General features: G+C 40.4%; 1 protein-coding gene across 7 annotated transcripts in view; it reads right to left on the reverse strand.

The window, feature by feature from the left end:
* The window catches only part of tnr (tenascin R (restrictin, janusin)), a 180,360-nt gene that overhangs the window by 137,876 nt on the left and 25,600 nt on the right, over positions 1 to 16,884 (reverse strand). For 6 of the 7 annotated variants that reach the window (XM_084368095.1, XM_084368094.1, XM_084368097.1 and 3 more), the window contains exon 3: positions 5,760 to 5,851. The exons of the other annotated variant lie outside the window; for it this stretch is intronic. The gene's annotated coding sequence lies outside the window, so the exon portion shown is untranslated. The remainder of the gene's footprint in view (positions 1 to 5,759; positions 5,852 to 16,884) is intronic. 7 annotated transcript variants of the gene reach the window in all.

A 16,884-nucleotide genomic window follows, 5' to 3' on the forward strand; every position in this document is an offset into this window, starting at 1 on the left:
GATGAGTTATGCCCTGCAGAGGCCCACTTTGGATTTATGGGTCGCATCCAGCTGCCTGCAACACTGAAAAATGGCAAATCAGCATATAAATGACTGCGTTATTGAGAGTGCTAAGAAAAACATCAACCCACAAGTCCATTATATTAATTGGAATCGCCCTCACTATGGCAGGCAATGGCTCTAGTCGGACTCGGGTCGTGTGGTGATAAATGAAAGGCCGGAGTATGAATATAGCCTTGGCCAGTGATATAGCAGAACATGTGAACAACTGCTCCCTTTTGTTTATACTGACCTTGTAATTAATCAGAGGAGGGCAGGGATGGAGAAAAAATGTATAGGAGTCGGGGGGGAGGAGGAGGGTGAAGTGTCGGAGAGGGATTTAAGCCCCCTAAGAACAGACTACACAGTGAAATCCTGAGTAAACACCAATGTAGTCCTCAGTGCTTCCGAAATGATGTTGATAAAGAGATGAAATATCATAGGGATCAAGGGTTTATCACTTTAAACCGGGGATGCTATGAGACAAGGGAATCTCGCTTGTGTTTGTTTGTTCCCACAGATGAGTAACTGTGTTTTTCAAGCTTAGTGCTAAAGACAGTGGTGTCAGGCTCCGGGATGCTGCTGAGCATGAGCTGAATTTTTTAAGCTTCTCTGAAGAAAATTGTCACCTTACCTGTTTTAAAGTAACAATCTCAAGGATTTTCATTTCAAGAATAGACTGTTGCATTGCTATCTATTCCCAAATGAGGCAACACAATGGTGTTTAAGCTTACTGCCCACTGATGAAAGCCCTTGCATTTGCTCTATTATGGAATGGATGTCTGTTTCAATACTTCTAGGAAAAATCGTGTTTTCCATGACCGAGTGGTGGATGGTCCACCAGAGAAGGTAGCAACGCAACAGACTCACTTTTGATTTTTCCCATCTCTGCTGGCATTGCCAGTTAACAGGTACTACGGTAATAAGCAAAAATCGATGATTACAAATTGCGATTGACTGACACACCTTTTGGATCTCTACAGACAATATCCACAAACCTTAGTTGCCAGCAAAAAGAACGCAACTGAGATCTTGAAATTGTTACTTTCAGTTTTCAGACACAGATCTAATTATTAATATTTCAAGTCTAGTATCCAAATTTCAAAGCACGTTTTTAGCAACAGACAAAACAATTTGTAGACTTCAATAAGTCCTCCAAGTTAAACAACAATTAGGGTGTTGGACCATCAACTCTAGAAGGACACATGAAAGCGTCCCCTATCAGCAGGGCAACACTGTTTGCTTTGTTGCCTTCCATTCACTATTGAAAACATCACTTTCATGATGTGACTTTCCTATGGTTTGGTCATGTTTAGGCATAAAACAACTTGGTTATATTATAGAAATGAATTAGGGTAAAATGACTACTTCATTCAGATCAGAGGACCTTTCTCATCACGGTTACAATAATTAACCCTTGAGATCAAGAGACCTTGAGGATGCAGAGTTCTGAGTGAACCTTACTGTACTGTGACAAAATTATCCCAAAACAAATGTCCAACAAGTGAAAAGATTTGCCTGTTAGCCAAGCTAAAATGGACTTTGTCACTCTGTTACACCATAATCAGTCTCCCTGATTTGCTCCGGCCATAATTAGGCTACTACAGCCATCAGAAGGATCTGTCAATTGAATGTATCCATTCCGTTTATTTGTGAACTTGCTGAAACAACCGTTGATATAATTTTCCCTTGGAGAACAGTCTCCTTGACTAACAACAATAACATGATTAATTGATTAGTGGATCTACAGAAAATGCTGCTGGTTTTCAAGCTTCGCAAGGGACAGAAGTTGATGTTATTCTTTGTCTTACATTATAGCTTATTAAATGTTTTGGACTGTCGTTCAGAAAAAAACAAGACATTTGATGAGATCTCATCAAAGTGTGTTTTAAGTGAATCTTGAAGTATGGGATAGTATCTAATGGTAAACATGTGTCTGAATGAGTCACTGTGGCTGACTTACAACTACACGGAAGTCTTCATGGGACATGATCAAAAGAAAACCTTCCCAATCTTGACATAAATAATTAATTTAAAAAAGAGACTTGATCCAAAATGGACCCTAGTACAGTGAGACCTACTCGGAAAATACCCTTGGATAATTGGTACCAAATTCACCAGAACAGACTCAAATAGAGGGAATACCGAGAGCAGCATGATGCGACACCAATTAATAAGCAGACAGGGTCAAAAAGAGTAGCAATACATGTAATTTTCTGCTGCACTTAATATTTCACAATCTCTGTCTTACATTTAAAAAAGAAGATGATTACCAGGCACTACACGATCACAGCTGATAGCAAGTTCAATCAGATCCACGTTAGGTGTTAGACATAATGACGCACAAACTCAAGACCCTCGACACTAGAGCTGGACATGACCCTATTAGATCATTTGGTCCCCGCTCAATTCAGGTCCTGGGTAGGTTGTTGGTTACTAAGATTAATGAACCTGTGAGACATCTACAGCAACACATACTCACTGATATTCCTTCCTCATTCATTAAACATATTACAGGGGCCTGAAATCATTCAACTATTCGCTTCTTTGTATCTCTGAAAGAATCGCTGCTCGAGGGTACTACATACATTTTTATTAGTTTGTACTTGTCACACCTCCAAACCTGCTGCTACAATATATAAAGGGAGAGTCTTCTGTAATTACATGACTTCACTCTACCCACTATCTCAAAATATTATGAGAACACTCCAGCAAAGAGTTGCCTCAGGGAAATCCAGCTCATTATGTAAGATGCCCAATTAGAATATGACCCAGGAACATATGGATTCACACAGTATTTAGCCCTGCATACTGTAGACCGCAGTATTCAGGATTGTGAATAAAATAAACATAAAAATGAGCTCATGATGTATGCAACACAAACCCTGAGGCTTTTTTTTTTTTTGAAACTCCCATCACAAAATTCATTAACTAACAAGGTTAAGCATTAAAATGTAGCTGTTGATCATTTGCATATGAAGTAATTTGATTTACTTTTGCTATTATAAAAATTAATGGGATGTTACGCTGCGACCTCGAGGACCGCAATAAGCCTTTTGAAAACAAACAAATGGAGAATAAAAAAGACAAGAATTAAAAATACAGGCTAACTTATTACTTCTGGCTTTTTAGCTGCTCTTAATCGATGGCTCCCATTATTCATGAGGGCGCTGTACAGAGGGAGAGATACAGGTTTATTTGGCAAACAAAAGAGATTTATTTGAGGTCCACAAAAAACTGAAATACGACACAGCTTTTATAGCAGAGCCATAATTCAGCCATGAGAAAATACATTTATGCACAATCTGATGCATTACAGGAATTTATAATCAGTTGCACAGCACTGGCAACTGATAAATATGTGGCTCTCTGAGTGCTACAGTGTGTATTTCAACGCAGAGATTTGATAAACAGTATAATGGTCATTAGGTTGAGTTATCGTGCCAGGCAGTAAAGCAGAATGTCATCCGCTGATTAACTTTACAAAGTGCATTTGATAAAGAAAACTCTCTTCTATGTGACATACAGTAGCATTTCCTCACTGAGCAAATTATCATACATTTCCTCTATTTACGCCTCTATTCTTCACTGCATTTAGAGTACATTCCCCTCTGCCACGCAGAATTCAGAAGGTTCTGTATTTTTATAATATATCATTTAGTATACTGTATGTATCATCATTTTCCGTCCCTTAACTCTACAATAGAATTTTAAGTGAATATTAAGACCAAAGTAGAACTATGAACCAGTCTATTATAATAATACAAACAAATATAATTAGAAAAACTAAGACAAGAATTTTATTTGTACGGTATAGCACCCTGGACGTTACAATGGGCTTTATAGTGAAACAGTAAAAAAGCAGAGTTTGTATATTCTCTGGACAGAAAATCCTTTTTCATCCAACAAACCACAACAATAACAAAACACGCTAGTCCTAAGGGTCAAAAGTTTTCTAATATGGTGAACTGTTTAAAAACTTCATATATTGACAAACTGTCAAGGAACCACTGCTATCAGGCAATTTACAATTCACTGGCTCGGTGAGTTGAAGTCCGACATCTCAAAGAGTGGAGCAGTTTGTGGTTCACAGTCTCGTAGAAATTAGCCTCAACTGTGCAGCTGAGTTTCTATCAGTAACTTCTACAGCTTTGCCTTCCAAAGAAAATCTTGGATGACATTATTGAAACTTAATGAGTGCATACTTTTATTCAGCATTTGTTGCCCCTCGTGAGTTTAAAAGCCTAAACCACCTGAATGTGCTTCTGCAGGTATTCACATTAATTAAACTACTTCTTTCCTTGAATAAGCAGAATCCATCCTGAGGGATAGTTCATAGGTGTGCGCATGTGCCAATTATTTTGTGTGTGTATGTCTATATCCATGCACCTATGCTAGTCTATGTGTGTGTGTTTGTGCGTGTGTTTGCCCATGTGATGTCCACTCCGGCCAGCCAGAGTAATGGAGCAGCCCCATCTGGACCTAACACATGGGCCAGACTGTTCGACCTGTCAGGGGATGAATGTGCTCCTGAGACTGAGTCCTAGCTTGTGTGTGTGTGTGTGTGTGTGTGCGCGCGTGTGTTTGAACTAGAGACAGAGGCTCTGAGTGGTCAGCCAGGACGAGAGGCTGAAAACCTGCACCTGTTACTGCTTCCAAGATAGTCCGGAGAGAGCGAGAGATTGGAGAAAAAGAGGAGAGATACAGTAGAGAGCAAAGAGTTGGTGGGAGAGATAAAGAGAGAAAAAGGTGGAGACAGCAAAATGAAAAGATGGAGACGGAAAGAAGGATGGCAGTGTTAGCCGGGTTTGTTTGCCTGTCTGTGTACTTGCCTCTATCTCTCTGTTGTGTGCTTTGTGGATCACAACAACATGATCAAGGCCTAACTTTATTATGGTGGCAGCTTTTGGCTACAGTTGAAAAGACTGATCAATTTGGCTTCTCCCTTCGACGTAGCCCTGCCATGCTGCCCATGACTCCGCAAAACATTCAGCTGCTTGGCAGCACAGAAGGGGCTGGCGGGCACCGAAAGAGACGAATTGTAGCTTTGCAAAATGAGGACTCCAGCCCAATGAATGAGCTCATTTTCTGCCCCCTTGCACCGTCTCATCTGCATTGGCACAATGCGGCACTGTGATGTATACTCCAACACAGAGATATCCAACTTTTCAGCAAAAATGATGACCAACTCTCTTTGTAATATTCATAAATTCATAGAATAGAGCCTATAAAGCAGGAGGAGGACCAAATAATCACGACTGCTCCGATTATGATTTAAATGTAAATGTCTCTCCACAGCATAAGTTACCCTCTGCATTTTTGGGGAGTGTGGACTCATTTGAGGACGCTGAGCTCATAAAACTTGGATGGATAGAGAACATCCAGCTCATTTTTCATATCAGGAGTACAGGGGCTGACTAAAATAGCCAGGTGGCACCACCAGTTTAATAGACTTTACAGCCATTAAAATAGAGCTTCTTGTTAAATGTTGCTTGCACATAAGAGTGATTGACTCTGCTGTTCCAAAGGGCCTTTCCAACGCCAAACATACACACTATATCACCTGCAACAAACCCCAGCTAAACCCAGAGCCACAAAGCTCCAGGCTGAAGATTTGCCCTCCTTTCCCTATGCTCAAAGGTAATCGCCTCCTCACAAACACTCATGGCTGCACACTCACAGATACACGCATACTTAAACTTACACATGCACACACTTACTTTTTTTCCCTTTTTTTTGGCTCCCGTCCTCACATCGAACACCCCCCTCGGGCAGACTGACAAAATGGAGCTGCTCAGGTGGAATGATTTACCTGTTGAACAGGAGGATACGGTTTTGAGTGCCACAATTTTTCACTGGGGGCTGACACCATCACCCAAAAAGTCATAAAGAGACAGTGCAGCATCCAGATAGCAAGCATAGCTCATTTATATGACTGTGTCCAGACCATTTACAATGTTTTTTTAACACTGTCTGAATGAAATGTCTGTCATAAATGCATGGGTAATTCAAGCTGAACACAGTCACAATCCAGATTTGAATACAAAACACTTTACACTTACATGTCATGTTTAATGAAGCTTTTCTCTAAATATCTGCTGTCTTTGTATCTTAGTGGTGCTCAGTCACAGTTGTTGAACTTTTCTTTGGTCCTGTAACTCTCTGAGAAAGGCCCTAACCAAAATCAGCCTTATCACATTGGATGCCAGCATGCAGATCCAGCCTCTTGCCTCAAGGTATTAAAGACCTGAGGCCCATTTCACCACATTTGAAACATGCAATTTTCATTGGCGATCAGTAGAGGACTCAAACTGTCTAAGAGGGAGTGGCAAAAAATCAGAAAGGGCACCAGGTGCATGCGGTGTGGCACCTGTGAGCAGAAAGCTGTGATGCGTTTATGGTAAAACAGTGCCAAACCCTGGTTAAGATTCAAATTGTTTTTATTATGTGACTCAGAGTATAATTACTAAACCTCTGTAATAGAAAAGACACAGGCCATTTAACCAAATTTCAGGTTTAAATAAGGACCAGCTGATCATCTTGCATCTGCAGCCTAAATGGCAACAGTGCATTTTTTCCACAGGAAGGGCACCCTAACCCTGGAGGGCATAAAATGACATTTTCTCTGTTAGATGGGCACATCATAAGGTTTTATCGACCATAGGGTCAGGAATCAAAATCCTACTTCCAATTTTTTCACACTATTTTCTTGGAAGTTTCCTTGAAAGAGCTTTACAATTTGGTGTTATTTAAAGTAAAATTAAACAACATTTAACATATATTGAGTACTAAGTTTCTAATAATAAATTGCATGTTAATATTTAACTTGGTTAATAGGAAAACTCAACACAACAAACTAAATAACTGGCCTGGACTTTGTTTCTATTTTTCTCTTAAGTATTAATTAGCATAGTTCTTTATGTAAAAAAAAAATTACCGGAACACAACTTTTTACACGTTTTGGGTATTTTGGGTTATTATTTTCATTCATACTGAGGTACTACCACTAAACAGTAGCTAATAGACTTAATTTCGGCTGTAGAAATTAAAGCATTCACACATTTACATATAGTTGGTACTTAATCTCAAAGAAAACAAAAGGCAATAAGTCATGCTCCAATTAAATTACAAACTTGCACACACAAGAAGGAATTATAGTGAGCCTTGAGCACTTTGAGCACATTATGCTTAAATCCTGGATTCTTTACAATTGAGTATGCAGATGAGTATCCACACCGAGGTCTACCCACAAATACAAAAACTAAATAACAGATTGCCTGAGTTTAAATCCAAAGCTTAAAGTGCAGTTTATTTTTTAATGTTTTCCTTTTCCTGTAGCTTGCAATGACTTTCTGCATCAACAACAGGCCGATTCTTAACTGCGGCCTTGTCTGCTGAACTGTATTCAACTCTCGTGTCTCTCACTGGGTTTCAACCTCTCCACTTAACCCTCCCCTTGTGCTCTGGTGTATGAACACTGGGCAGCCTAAATTGTCTCTCCTTTGACCCTGCAGTGACATCAACCAGTAGGTGGTGGAGTCCTTTCTCAGCTCCAGTCCCAGCCTGAGAAAAGACAGGAAGACACAGGCAGAGAGAGATAGACAGAGAGATAGAGATAGAGATCGAGCTAGAGATAGAGATAGGTATAGAGGGAGAGAGAGAGGGAGCGAGAGAGAGAGAGAGAGAGAGAGAGAGCTCTGGGCGCACTGTTGGTGTCACAGAGCTGAGCTGTAGGAAAGGGCCAGTTGGACTTGCTGAGATGACTTGGCAGTGTCTGATTTGTTACATGATTTGGCCACCTTGGCTGCAACAGAGCCTCATTTAAATTCATGCGTTTTTTTTTTTTTTAATCCTCTTCCCAGCGTGGAGTTCAGAGACTGGTTTTCAAAAAGTTCATGCTGCTGTGGCTCCACTGGAAATTCAACTCAAAAACTACAATGATATTAGTTGTGTGTTCTGAGGGGCTGTTCAGAAAGAACATGAAAGCAAAGACGTGGTACGATTGCAGTCAATAGAACGACACAGGTAGGTTTTAATGGACATGAACTGGCCCAGGGCAGAGACACATCCATGCAAGCTGACAATGTGTCGGCTTGAGTAAAAGATTTGTGCTTGGCTTTAGGCTTTCTGAATCTACTTCATAAACAGACAGAGACGAGACACATTCACACACACACACACACACACACACACACACACACTGGTGGTGATAGCTATCTTAAAGCTAATGTCTGGACAGTCTGTTTGCGGTGAAAAAACACAAAGTGTAACAAAGTACACAACAGTTTACGCACATGACATAAGCCAAAGAAATCATTTAAAACGCCTCACAGTATCTCACCTTTAACTTTGCAGTTATGCCTTGCTTGAGGGTACAACAGGAGTAACATATCCTCTTTAATCTCTAGAAAAGAGCAGTAGCTTGTGTGTGCGCATTAGCATGTGTGTTAGTGTGAGTCCTGAGCACAACAACACCAGTGTCCACATTGTTAAAGACAAATGACCTCACCGGTGGACGTTCCACTCACTCACACTTTCACTCACGTAAACACACACCAACACACGCACACACACACAATTTTCAACCTCCACCGCCCTTCATCTAGGGGCTGACACCTGTTCCCATGGCAACACTATCAATGGGGGAGCGACCAGGGTCAGCAAGTCATTCTCTCCCTCCGCCTCTCCATCCTCATTGCACAGGTCCTGACATTTGGAGCTGTCTCACTGTGTACCTGTTCATCCCTCAACAATTTTTTCCTGGTTGTACATTTTCTCGAACTATCGATTTCTCTTGCTCTGTCTCTCATCTGATCACACACATGCAAAAAGCCAATGCACACACATGCACAAAAGTACATAGTACGGGTAAGTATACCTAAGTATGAGCACATAAAAAAATTAACTGGATTATATTTCTCGAGCATGCACTGAGCATTTTTTGGCATTTTGCATAAAAACACAACCTTAGTGCTCTTTATCACCGCATTCACCATGAGTTAGAATTAGCATTTCATAATATTATTAATCTATACTTGTATACTACTATGAATTCAGCAAATGTCAACTAAGCCATGAGTAATGAATTAAGAGAAACAGTCAGGGGTTTATTCGACTGGAACTCGACTTATTGAAATGAGTTTGTGGATTAGTGGAGATGGGCGTAATTATGAAATGAATGCAACCGCATAATGGGCTTTGGCATTTTGGACAATACATGGCTCCTCAACTATAAAAAAAAAAGTACGAGACAAGAATTGGATGCACAGCGCCTTTTTCTATATGATTGTGTTGTTACTTTTCCATAGAAATTTTTCAATTAAAATTATAATTACAAGATGAATTTTTCTGGAGCACATTCAGTTTTTTTAAATAGCCGCGTCTGGTACAAACTGACGAGAAGTCACAACGGTTTGAGTATTTGAAAGAAAGGATTTAATCAACTTTCACTTCATGGAAAAATGCAGATGGATTAAACTGTTGGGGCAGCTTGCCACAACAACAGCACAGATAATCAATCCCCATCCACCAATGACACTCAGGACAGGAGAGCAAGCTCGAGCTCATGCAATATGCAAAGTGTGTGATATAATCCTGGAGATGGTTAGGGATGTGTCAATAATAGTGTCACTTTTTCTCAACAAGGAACTGGTGATTTTGGCCTTAGCTAACCCAGTTTAATCCCTCTCCCAGTGGTATACTGCCGAGTTGATCTGTGTAGCACACTTTGTTGGAGAGAATGCCAATGGCTGTCAGACAGCCACCTGCCCCCGTGTCTCTGCCTGGGGAAGGGCTGCCAGGCCAAAACCCACTGATTAGGTTATTTCTGAATCTGATTTTCTCTCCACTTCCACACAGTTTTACTTTCTTAAGAACAAGAAGAGGACAGTTTTGTTACAAGGAGAAATCACACCTCTTTTTCTTTCCCTGAGTAAATGTGTTAATTCATGTACACTTGGCCTTCTAAAAAGGCCAAGCTAAAAAGGGGTTTGAGTTTATGCAGTTATGTTTATGGTCCTGTGGCAACATTACGTATGATGGTCGAGAAACAACACCAACACAGTGATATCAGATTGTGTGTTTCCCCTATATGCATGCAAAGGCTGCGCTGCTTAAATGATTAGCAGTTCTGCAATATAAAATTACCCCAAATGCAATAATCTTGCATTTTCTACTTCAAGCAGGGATGAATTCAGGGACGAGCAAGGATTATAAATTTATAGATTAAAGATTTAGCTAACTGCATGATCAGAGAGGAACAACAACTATATCAAAAGGATCAGATATCTTAAGGACTGAAAATACTAAATTAAGTTGTTGAGTTTAACATAACTTCACGTCAGTTTGTCGTCAAACTTGCCTTTAGGGATATCAGTATTCTCCACCTATTTCTTCCTAGAACGATTTTCCTGTCATTGTTTCTGTATTGTGTGGGGGGGATCAGACGGTGACTGATAATTTGGTGTTTCTGCTGGTAATATTTTGCTGCCACAGCTAAAAAAAAACAGGAGAAGAAACAAAACATTCCCCGATCACTCATCTGCTGCACTTCCTCAATACATACTTTCTTGTTCTTGTTGCTGAACAACGTGTTTCTCTACGCTCGAAGCTTGGTCCTGTGATTTACGTGATTGCATATGCTACCTTTCCAGCTACTGTAACAGCTCAGCACTGCAGGTGAAGGACCTCCGGTTTAAGTTACTTTAATTGACCTTAGCCTGGTTCTTTGCTGGTGACTAGTTTTTCACAGGACCAAACCTGTTGTGATGATGCAGGCGCAGAAGTAGCATCACTGTCAGGATGTGAGTGTGCTAACCTAGCTTGTTTTTTTTTTTTAAATATCAATTTAATTGAAAAATAACTTTATGAAATTAATTAATAACTATTCTTAAGGGTTTCTTTAGCTCCCTCAGAGGGGGCATGGATCAAACAGAAATGGAAGAGGACAGAAAGGGAACTGGATTTTGTTCTTTGGTGTTTAATTAAACAGCTACGAATGAAAGAACTGGAGAACATGTTTTGTATTTTATGACAAATCACAACATTTACTAATCTACATCTGTCAAATGAATGAGGTGGAGTAAAAAGTTCAATATTTAGTGGAGGAGAAGTTCATAGTAACAGAAAATAGAATACTTAATTAAAGCTCTAAAGTACTTTCCACCACTGACGATTTTGTTAATCAATTATTCATATATCAAACACATTCTCTGATTCTAACTACTCTAACTACTAACTACTATCACTTTCAGCTTCAGGAAAATGTGATGAACATGTTTCACAATTTTGTAGAGAAATAATTTTAAATAATCCAGAAAATTATTGTTACATTGGTCAATAGCAAATAGTATTGTTAGCCCTAAAATATTGTGAGGCTTGGCTCTAAAAAACCTTGAGGCCTTGGCTCAGCCTCAAAGTTTGAGCTTGGGTTGGTCTTAAAAACATGACAGAAAAATACTGAAATTAAGAAGTAAACATCAGAGCAGACTAGAGGAGACATTACAGGGGCTTGAATAAAGCTCTTAATAAAAGGTGTGCTAATTAATGATGCATCATGCCTTGAAGGTTCTCAGTAGTAAGAGCTAAGAAAACTGTCAACCCACTTCAGGAGGCTGCCATGTAATGTCATGCTATCTATCCAGCTCTGCAGTACATTTTGATTATCTATCAGTGTGAAGACTCAGTTGTTTCAATGACATGACTGCCCCGCTCCCTGATGTCTGCCAAATGAAAACAGAACAGTGCCATCCCCAGAGGAGCTTAATGATCCACAAACACACACGCATCAACGCATGCAAACACAGCAAGGCGCGCTCACACACACACACACACACACACACACTGATTCACACAGAGACAGCAGCGTATTGATCACTGTCAGATCTGTCTATAGACTGGAAACAAGCCTCTAAGCAACACAAAAATTAGGACACTGATGATTTGTTAGTTAACACAGTCAGGGCTGACACCCACCCACACACACATTCACCACAATGGCCCTCATTTTGGCATACTTACACAGATTCAGAGAGAATCGCCAATACCCCCTAACACATACACTTTCACACACAAACGCAGACCCAGTAATTGACTGATATGGAACAGTGAACAAGGAGTTTTTGTCTGTTTTCTGAATTATGTCTGGCGCTGGACAATTCTGGATGAGTTTCCGGCAGAAAAGACAGTGTGGGTGTCTGAGAGAGAAAGACAGAGAACAAGGGAAAGAGAGAATCAAGCATGGCAACTCGAAACATTCAGGCAGAGAGGAGCGAACCGTGTGAACCTTACAACTCCCCGCAGGTCTTCATTGTGCTGCACAAGAGCCACACTGGTCAGACAAAGCCATAAAATATGAACACACAAGCAGTGAATGAAGCAATTGGTCTCAGCCAAAAGTGGAACCAAACAACTTCAGTTGTCTGGACGAGGCATCTCGAGTTCTTGGATGGCAGTTGGATGAGCCCGCCTGCCTGTCTGGGCAGAGAACTAACTGTGACACTCGGTGTGAAAGAAGGCGCCAGAGAAGTGGAGAGAGAGGCGGGGAGGCAAGGAGTTAAAGATTGAATGAGAAAAAGAGGGTGTGAGAGAAAGAATGAGGACAGATGCTGTCACAGTGACTAACACCGGTTGTAACTAAGAGCCAAATAGCACAAAAGAACAAGGGAATTAGTGTCCACAGTCACAAACATTAACAGGTTATTTCAGGTATGTGTATGAGCAGCAGGTGTGATTAAAACAAGACATGGAGCAATTACTGTCCAATAGGACTGAGCAGTATATTAGAGTAATTCAGAAAGAAAAAAAGGAAGGTGCTGGCTGTATTTTAATTTTGTTTAGTTGTCTCGGAGCGCTGTGTTATCTCTGAGGTGTTTTCAGGTCCTTGCTTTTGCATCTTGCAGCTTGCAGTCATCTTTTTCCACTGTTTGTTTTAATCATTCAAGAGTCTTTTCTTCACATTGGGTGATTATTCTCAGCAACATGAATTTTGTTCCAAATACCAACTACATAATAAACAGTGCACACAGTCTAAACAAATATAAATCGGATGCTAAAAACAATAGACAGAAAGCCATCCCAACCTTTAACGCCACAACACCAACACCCACGTGAGTCCTTTTGAACATATTTTGTCATTGGAAAATATTTAACACTATTAACTGTATAAAAGTGGTCAGGTTTGCATATGTAATACTACCACTTGGAGTAGCATAAGCTAAATATATTTGACTTTTTGCTTGCTTGCTAGTTTTCACACACAGTCACAGCACGAGGTTTTCAGGTGTTACAACTGAATCAGAAAGTGGGAGGTAAACCATCTGATACACATATCAGGGTTATGTATCACACAATCCAGAAGTCTGCAAATTCACCAAACATTTACTTTCTAAAATCATTTTTAATGATGGAATTTAAAATTCTGAGACTTCATTATGCCTGTATGTGTAACATCACCTTGGCAGATTTCAAAGGTGATCCCGGGAGAGGAGGGAAGAAAAGGGAGATGTGTTGGAATCATGGGGAGTGAGGAGTGAAACATTTCAAGATAAAAAAGATAGCCCTAGAGGTGTGAATCATAGCTTTAAACAGCAAGGATGGGGAGGGAGCACAAACACGCGAGTTGAAGAAGATACAGAGCAGAAAATCACCTCTTTACTCTCTTAGTGTACCTTGAGATACACTTAAAGGAACTGGAGAAAAAAAAAGAGGAGCCAACCTCGACACAAGGAGACGAGGATAAAAACAAACTGTGAAACATAACATTTGAACCAGTGCTTTCAGTTCCCAAAGTATGATGCAAATAGAAATGTGAGGCGTTGGTGAAACTATTTGTTCTTCTTGCTAAAGTTGAGTTGAAGCCTCCTATCTGCCTTCTTACTGAAATGTGAAATTAAAGTCTGTTGTCTAAATTCTCACGACTCTCAAGATCACAAGGAACATTTGATGATCTCTTTCCTACTGCTCCACTCAACTCTGTTGCATCAGCCAGAGCAAATCAAACGCATCTAAAGTGTCTCTTCAGTGGAAGTCAAACACAATATCCCCTAACAGGTGATTTGCAGGAGAGAAGTTATGCAACCCTGAAACGACATAGTGTGCACATACACACTCTCCTAGATTTCCTTTCATTGTTTCCACACAGCTATAGCCTCTACACTCCAGTAGGTTTTGAATACTCCCTGATTGCACCTTTGTGTGGGCTATATTGAGAATTACAGTCAGTTTGGGCAAAATCAGTGACCTTTGAATTAGTTTGCTGTGAAGTAGAGTGGAGGGGGGAAGACGGGGGAAGAAAATTGCATATGCCTGTGTATGTCCTCACAAGTTCACACTTACAGCATATGTACGCATGTGTAAACAACCTTGGGTACTATGAATGATCTAAATCCGCTAAAAATAGGTCTTACATGCAAAGAACTGCATTGGATACAATGACAGGAGGTAACAAAAGGTGAAAGTAGAATCTCCCATGTTCTGTTAATGTGCGGTTTCACCCAATTTCAAGCATGGCTGCCTCAATAAGATTCATGCATCCCATTTAAACGTTCCTCGAGAAATAACATTTATCCAATTTGTTTCATGGCTTCCTGCTTCCATGCTCTCATCTCACACATGCCTGTGGCAGCCAACTGGAGGGGTTCGGACTGTCGAGAGTAAACCCGGGCTCTGAAGAAATGGAATTCTTGGTCCACTCTGGGAAACGTATTTGTGGGGTAATCCAGCATGACATGCCTGGATAATATAGGAAATGTGATATTTGTGGAATGTACTTGAAATTAAATGTTCTACTAACAATATGTAATAGTCACTCGCGTGCAGTGCGACAGTTATAGCAGGGGAGGTTTGCTCAAGGTGATGCCGTAACATTTCCGGTGCGCATTTAACTCTAATGTATCAAGCAGGTAATGGCGGAGCTCAGGTTTTTAGTCCCCTCTGATCTGCTGTTCATCGCTTCCTATGAATAGCACCTCACTGTGCCAAACACCTATTTATTCAGCATTTTTTTCTGGCATCACCTCCCTCTTGAGCGACCACGGATGGTGCTGCTGGATGCAAAACCGCCACTGTTTCCAGGCACGGGGCCTATCTAGACAGCAACACACGGCAAAACATTGAATCCATCCAGCTAACAACAGCAGCTCTCCCTACTCCACTACATTCCCTGCACTGCTCATGTTGCTAATTAGAAATGAACTGGGTAATTAACCACCTTGTCTCATTGTTTCGAGATGGGATATTTCTCTCTCCCACCATGCAATTCTTTTGTTGTCGACTTACAATGACAGATTTTTTGTTGTATGTTGTTGTGTGCATCCCTGGCTGTATTTTGAATTACCAACAACCCCAAAGAGTCTATATTCAAAACCGTTGCAAACTTGGGATGGATGGCGATGAGGCAGAGAGGAGGAAAGAAATGGTAAAGCTTGTAATCTGTGATGGTTCTCTGCCTTATCGCATAAACACAGCTCTCTCTTTTGACACGACAACTTATCTCTGGTTACTGCAGCATTTTCACTTAGAGCATGAGGAAACAAACAGCAATTCAGTGTATCGTTGTGCAGGCAAGACAAATCTGGTGTTTTCCATTGTTGAGTGCATTTTGCATGAGCCGGACAAGTATGGACTATTATCTAGTGACAGCTTTAGACATTACTTCACAAACCATCTAAAGACAACAGGCTTTTTGCTCTACAGTGTATATAAAATATTTTCTACAAAGATTATATTTGATTAGAAGGTTTGATTTGATGCATATTTGAAACAAGTGCTGTGTCGGTAGATATACGGGTCAGTGACAAATAAGGGTTTGCACAAAAATGTTTTAAAAGTTTGCATCAGGTTTGCTAAAATGTATATGTTTTATTTATGTTGGTTTCATATAATTTGAAATAGCATTTGAACTACTTTTTACTAAAGGTAAGACTGATTGCCCTTGAAAATGTCAGGTGGTGTAACCACAACAAAAGGAGAAATATTAAATATTTCATTCCACCTAGAGTGTATGCAAGTGTACTTATGAAAACAGTTACTTAATTTTCAAATATCACATGAAAAAAGATTTTATTAGGATTATTTTAAATTAAAATTGTATGCGTTTTTGTAATATAGAGCAGGACAAAAGCTGAAAACATTTTGTGTTTTCTAAATAATATCTGACAAATTATGTATAAACTGTTGAAAAATATGTTGCGATAGGGGATTACATCTAATTCCACATGAATTTTCATTACAAACAAGTTACACCACATGACTATGTTGCTTCTACAGTCAAAGGCCATTGTTTGTTGAAGAAACTGGCACTAAAAATCAAGCATGACAGTGAACAAGGACAAGTGAACTTTTTTTTTATATTTTCAATGAAGAAAAAACTGGTCTCAGGGCAGAATTTGTGTTTTTCTGTTTTAAGGCAACGTAGTTGGACAAAAGGGAGTCAACTGTCTCTCCTGGTCTCAGGGCAGAAGTTGTTTTGTAGGATTTTCCTCATGGCTGTTTAGTCTCATCTGGTCCCAGGGCAGAGACCATTGTTTCCCACAATTTTATCTGAGGGCAGGTGAATCCCTCCTGGTCTCAGGGCAGAAGTTGTCTGAGGGCAGGTGAATCCTTCCTGGTCTCAGGGCAGAAGTTGTCTGAGGGCAGGTGAATCCCTCCTGGTCTCAGGGCAGAAGTTGTCTGAGGGCAGGTGAATCCCTCCTGGTCTCAGGGCAGAAGTTGTCTGAGGGCAGGTGAAACCTTCCTGGTCTCAGGGCAGAAGTTGTCTGAGGGCAGGTGAAACCTTCCTGGTCTCAGGGCAGAAGTTGTCTGAGAGCAGGTGAATCTCTCCTGGTCTCAGGGCAGAAGTCGTATTGT

This window comes from Pagrus pagrus (assembly GCF_965226575.1).
Source record: "Pagrus pagrus genome assembly, chromosome: 12".
Lineage (NCBI taxonomy): Eukaryota > Metazoa > Chordata > Actinopteri > Spariformes > Sparidae > Pagrus > Pagrus pagrus.